Below are 6731 nucleotides of genomic sequence, written 5' to 3'. Positions count from 1 at the left end.
CAACATGTTTTAAAAAAGAACTAGTGTTGGAACTACACCAATACATCATCGAAACAACTTGAGAATGCTACCTTACAATATTCAATACATCACAACAATTGAAATTTGCTATAATTAATGTTTACAAAGGACACACAATATTATATTCTATTCTTGTGTCCATACAAAAAAAGCTACCGCCTCGAATAGATCATGACATGCTACCTTACAATATTCAATACATTACAACAATTGAAATTTGCTATAATTAATGTTTACAAAGGACACACAACATTACATTCTATTCTTGTATCCATACTAAAAAAGCTACTACCTCGAATAGATCATGACATCCCAACTACAATAATCAAGTGACTTCAACACTCTATATGATCCCACCAAAATTGACTCCACAATACTTACCTCATACATGGCACAAAATAATTTCTTGCAATTGATTCAAGAACCTACAATTATTTCTGGTACACAATTGACCACATATGGTCAGACACAAAAAATGAACAAAAGAAGGTTGGTACTAATTACATATATTGGTCAGACGACTCTCTTATTTACGAAATCATTGACCTCGATTTAGGGGAGGCCTTCTAAATGTAATTCACCTTGTTTGGATTTGATGAGGTAGGTGACAGGTGTGGACGAGCTAGTGAAGTCGGAGCTACCCACCCAATGTTGTTTCTGCTTTGATGATTTTTGTGGTCTCGATGCTTATATGTTATCCACCATCTACCATTCTCGTTGACGATGTAGCTGCACAAATAAATTCTCTGCTTTTTGCACTTGCCAACCTGCCGTGTTTGCAGATTTGCATTCAATGTTTGAAGATGCCTCTGTAACCTCTTCCCTATCCAGGACACATCCTGTAGCTCCAAGCTTTAACTCCAAAGTTACTCCTCTTTGGACTGCAGCCTAGGTTCCTATAATCTGTTCATAGTCCAGCTACCTCGAAGCTTTACCACAGAATTTAGTGCTCCTTGGCCTGCAATCTCCTGGTTCTCAGTGCTCTCACTCTCATAGCTCACTCCAGAGCCTTCCAACCAAGTCCTCTACAACAGTCTAGCTTACTAATTTGTATTGAACATTAAATCCAGTCCAGTTGGTTTCTGCACCACCCAGAACCTTCAACTTCCAACCACAAGTGCTCTACAAATGCAATGGCAAAGCTCTCCACAACTTACCAATCCAAGACTCTTTGTCCTGCCCAAATGCCCTGGCAAAGCTCACCGATTGGATTGCTCAAACTAGTCGCCGTGTAACAGTTCGCCGTTGTGTGTGCCACTCTTCAAGAGTTCTGTAGCAAGTCTCACTGATTCTTTCTCAATAATCTCAGTCTTCAAGCTTTCCAACCAAGTCCTCCACAGTTGAATCGCTCTTTTGACTCGAAGTAGATGCACTGTAACAGGTCTCCGTTCGACTCTTGATGAGTTTTCTGTAGCAAGTCTCCCTGTTTTTCTCAGTAACGTTCGTCTTCAAGCTTGCCTGTCTCTGCTGTTCGGGACGTGTACACATAGCTCCATTGTCTCTGGTTGTTTCCTCGTAGATTGCCATCATTATTAGCAAGGAAGGAGCTCGCACAGTCGGTAAGCATAAATGGAGGAACGCAAACTCAAAGCTTCGAGGTTCGAAACGGTCCGCACCGCCGACCTCTTCGCTAAACTCACGCGGTGGCTGCCGATTCAACACCGGCCTCACCATGTCTCCATCGAATCCGACGCAAGGAGGCAGCACTTCATCCCTCTCCTCCAGCTCCTGCCCATCGTGATCTTCGCTTCTCTGCTGATTGTAGCTTGGGCATTCGAAAGTTCATTCGAAACTCGCTTTCTGCCAATATGGATGCTTTTAAAGAGGTATCGGTTGCCTGTGCTGCTTTGGCTCATTGCTGGAGCTTGCGGGTTCCATTGGTACACGAGAAGGCCCCGACCTGTGTATCTTGTGGATTTCAGCTGCTTCAAACTGGGTGACGATAAGAAGATTAATTACGAAATTGCTGAGTATTTCACCAGAAGGATCGACAGATTCACGCTGCCAAGCATGGAGTTTCAAAGGAAGATCCTCATGCGCTCTGGTCTAGGGGAAGAGACCTACGCCCCGCGCTTCATGTTTGGTGATCGGTTTCCGCAATTTTCCGACGCTATAGAAGAAACAGAGGAGATGATCTTCGGACCCGTCGACGACCTCCTTCGCAGGACTGGAGTCGGTGCTCACGAGATTTCCATCGTCATCACGAATTGCAGTCTCTTCTCGCCTACTCCCTCGTTCTCCGCTATGCTCGTGAATCATTACAAGATGCGAGAAGATGTCAAGTGTTTCCATCTCTCCGGCATGGGTTGCAGTGCTTCCCTCATCGGTTGCAAGCTTGTCAACGACATCTTGAAGACGCATCCGAACGAGTACGCTCTAGTAGTGAGCACAGAGAACATGACTTTGAGCTGGTACTTCGGGAACGAGAAGCCCATGCTCGTGGCAAATTGCCTCTTTCGAATGGGTTGCGCGGCCATGTTGCTCACAAATAAGCAAAGTGAGAGGTCGCGGAGCAAATACGAATTTCAGCACTGCGTTAGAACGCACAAGGCAGCGGATGACAGAGCATACGGCTGTGCGTTCTACAGAGAAGACGAAGATGGAACTCTGGGCGTTGCACTGAATAAAAATCTCATGGGAGTCGCTGCGGACGCGCTGAGGACGAACATCCGCGGATTGGCTCCTCTTATACTGCCCTTTTCGGAGCAGCTGCTGTTCGTGGTCAGCCTACTCTGCCGAGAGATTCTGAAGCTGAAAGTCAAGCAATATCAACCCGATTTCAAGTTGGCAGTTCAACACTTTTGCCTTCACGCGGGAGGAAGAGCCGTGATAGATGAGATTCAGAAAAATCTGTATCTGGAGGATTACCACATGGAACCGGCCCGCGCTACGCTTTATCGTTTCGGAAATACGTCTGCGAGCTGTCTGTGGTACGTATTTGCGTACATGGAAGCAAAGCAACGCGTCAAGAAAGGAGACAAGGTGTGGATGCTTGGATTAGGATCAGGTTTCAAGTGCAACAGTTTGATATGGAAGGCAATCGATGACATTTCTATCTCTGGCAGCAACCCCTGGGCAGATTGCATCCATACATATCCTGACATTCTGTTTCGCGCTCGTGCAACTAAATCTTCTACGTGAGAGCAGAATTGTGTTCACCTCTTTATGTTTTAGGAAGTGATCTGACGCTAGCAGCATTCATATGATATATCTAAATCGAATCTTCTACCTACATTGTTGGTTTTGTATGTTGGAGGAAGTGACCTGATGTTAGCAGCAATCAAATTTTCTACGTCGAGACTCGAGAGTACATTTCTGTTCTTGCACTCATATCTTGGGCTCTTCCAATCATATCTTCGATGTCGAGAGCAGAATTTTGTTCGGTTTTGTATGTTAGAGGAAGTGATTTGATGCTAGCAGCAGTTCAAATCTTCTTCGTCGACAGTTAATTTCTGTTCAGTTTTGTGTAAATTTCTGTTCAGTTTTGATGCGAGCAGCAGTCAGATTTTCAACGTCTACAGTAAATTTCTGTTCAGTTTGTCTAATTTTGCGCTCTTGCAATCACATCTTCTACGTCGAGAGCAGATTTTTGTTCGGCTTTGGAGTCTGGACCTTAATGAAGTGGCTTCATGCCACCAGCAATCAATTCTTCTACACCGAGAGTTCACTTTTGTCTAATTTTGCGCTTTGCAATTAAATCTTCTACATGGAGAGCAGAACTTTGTGATGCTAACGGCGATCAAATCTTCAACCTCGACTAATTTTTTACAGTTTAGTATCTTTGATTTGCCATGCAGCATAACTGAGTTCACACTTTTCAGTATCATGTACGACTTATGGAAATAGTAATGTCAAGGACCTTAGAGTAATCATGCTTTTCTCCTCCAATCTAGCAACATCAAACCATTTCCTTATGCTTGGTAGGAGTGTCTTCGAGAGTGTGATACTCATTTTTGTGTAATTTTTTTAAAAAACTAATCACGTGAGTACCTCGAATTATATATTCAAGGCAATGTTAATAGCGGAGTGTAGTGAAAACTATCATGTGTTGATTTAAAAGCATCCATTCTACCACTATATTAGGAGGTAATGCTCCTTTGGCATAGAAGCTTTTGACCTACCCCGTGGATGGTGGAAGCCTTATTGACGTCAGGCTAGGTTGGAGAAGCGATATTTGCTATTTATTAAATTATTTCCTAAATTCCATGCACCATACTCCGGTTGGGTAGGCCTCTTGAATGTATTCAACTTGTTTTTTTCTTTGAGAAAAGAAAATAATTTATATTAAAAGGAAAAGAACTACAAAATAGAGAAATACAACAAAGTTAAGATCAAGACATACTGCCACTATGACACTTAAGAAGGTTTTGTCTCGATTTGCAAAATACTCCATAAACTCTAACGTTGCATGGTGAACTTGGAATCGCGAGTCTAAGGGCAATCTCCCTCGCTTAAACACTATATCATTCCTCACGTGCCAAATATACTAAATGGAAGATGCTCTGATAAGTTGCCAAATATTGCACAACTCTTCTGATTTAAATCCACGATCGTCTAGTAAAACTGTCTTCTACTGAAAATCAAAACGCATGTGAGTAGGAGCAAGCCAATTGCGCAAGCCACGCTAAATACTCTGAATGACTTTGCAATCCCAGAACAAATGGTAATATGTTTCCATAGCTACTTTATAGGACATACTGGAGATACGTCCTTCCATTTGATGATGCGATTCTTAGTTGAGAGCTTACAAGTAACTAACCGCCATAACATAAAATTTAGCCTGTTAGAAGATGTTGCCTTCCAAACCCTCTTGACTTGAAGAGCCCAAATCGCTTTGTAGTCGTGAGGGGCCTTATGGTGCCACAAACGCTGAACGTTTTTTGGTATATCAACATTTTTGCCTTTAAAGGAGCCTATGCGACCAAGCCGCGAGAGATCCGAATGAGCCCAACTACCAAGATCTAAGGGCTAATTAGAAGCTTGAATGTAGAAAGGAGGTACTTTATATATTTAGCTCTTATTCATAGCTTGCGAATCCTTGGTACATATGTTGCTCAATTTGTGCTTCAGACTAATCTTGTGATGGTAGTTTACTAACGTTGAAAATTTTCTAATACCACTATGAACATTTTGTTTGTCATCATGACAAGAAGGTCTAAGAATATGTCTAATTCTCTCACAAACAAGTCCTAACCATAGAGATGCATTTGGCACAATAAGTCAAAGAATCCTATTTTCTTGGCATAATTAAAATAAAAAGTTTTGGTTCTAGACTCGGCTTTAACATTTTTGACAAACTAGAACTAAGCATTGTAGCATTTACAAGGAAGCTCACTTTTATCACAATGGCATCCAATGGAATGTTTCAAATTCAATGCTAGTGAACACCAAGCAACACAGTTCTGTACAAGTAGATCGTAGGGCCAAATTCACTATGAGAAGGTCTTACCACTCAGTAATACCAAGGAGCAATGTCTAGTTCTTTTAAAAACAAGTCCTAACACTATTTTGGTAGCATAGCAGGACATAAAAGTGTCCTTTTGAGGTTTTGGCAAAAAAATCATAACTTGATGTAGATTATTTTTTGGTGATTTCCTCTATTGAACTTAAGGCAGACTCATAGGACTATTTTCTAAAATAGGAGGCACACACAAAAAACTATTACATGCAATTACAAAAAGCTCACAAATGTATGGTAAGACAACGTTTCACCCAGACAATACTCAAATTTGTAACTTTATCGACCATGCCTGAAAATAAAAATGATTTTAATGAGCTAGCATTTTTTACACAATGTGGGTCATTGTTTGTTTGGGTGTAGCCATTTTTGATGAGGTTCAGGGACTTTTCTGTATATGGGCATCTTAAGAGCATGACCTATAACTTATGCATTGCTTAACGAAATTCGGCAAACTTTGTCTTCAAGTTGTAGTACACATTCCAAACTTGAACATGAGAGCAAAAAATTATGGAATAAGGATTTGAAACGAGACCGTTAAAGCATTACAAGTATTGTGTTGCATGTGAAGCATGCATCCTGAAGACTATAGGATATAGCAATTTATTCAAAAACATCAAAATTTTGTTCTATACATACATGCAACCAAGTAATCATTCTAAAGTACACTACGTGAGCTTCTCCTCAACCCAAGGACACACGTAAATGAGATCATTATGCATGGGTTAATGGGCCTCCAATGTTGTGCTAAAGTGATGCATACCCATTTGAGGGCACGCTCCATAACTTTTTTTTGATTTCTTGAAAACCAAAACGGATTGAAAATTTGGAATCCAAACTATTGGGACTAGTGCATCGTGGTCTTAAAACATTGATAGTTGTTGGTATTGGTATCTAGATTCACCCTAAAATGGAAGGAGTTGGAAAAGTGTAATTTGTGCATGTGAAAAGATATTTTAATAAATCCAACACTATTTATAATTTTGAATTGTTTCTTTTTCCATGCACTTTCTTTCTATCTGGTTCATAAGCATGCCAAAGGTCATTGCATTTAATAATACACACCACCAAACCCAATAGCATGCTCTTTGGCCTATCTGTGTTTTCAAGCATTTTAGGCCACATTGCACTTGTCCAATTCTGCTGATGTGTATCGCCGAAGGGGGGAAAACCAACATATGAAATTTTGCCTCTCCCATGAATTTTATTTTTCACACCTCCCGCCCATCAAATCTTGGAAGATTAAGTACCT

At 41.0% G+C, this 6731-nt stretch overlaps 1 pseudogene; it reads left to right on the top strand.

Moving 5' to 3' along the window:
• Nucleotides 1–843: 843 nt before the first annotated feature.
• LOC147884649 (3-ketoacyl-CoA synthase 13 pseudogene) lies at nucleotides 844–3235 on the top strand (annotated as a pseudogene).
• Nucleotides 3236–6731: the final 3496 nt, after the last annotated feature.

The sequence above is a fragment of the Dipteris shenzhenensis genome, chromosome 26 (assembly GCF_047967505.1).
Source record: "Dipteris shenzhenensis isolate YYH24624 ecotype China chromosome 26, Dip_SZ_1.0, whole genome shotgun sequence".
NCBI lineage: Eukaryota > Viridiplantae > Streptophyta > Polypodiopsida > Gleicheniales > Dipteridaceae > Dipteris > Dipteris shenzhenensis.
This window is presented reverse-complemented; position numbering and strand designations above follow the sequence as displayed.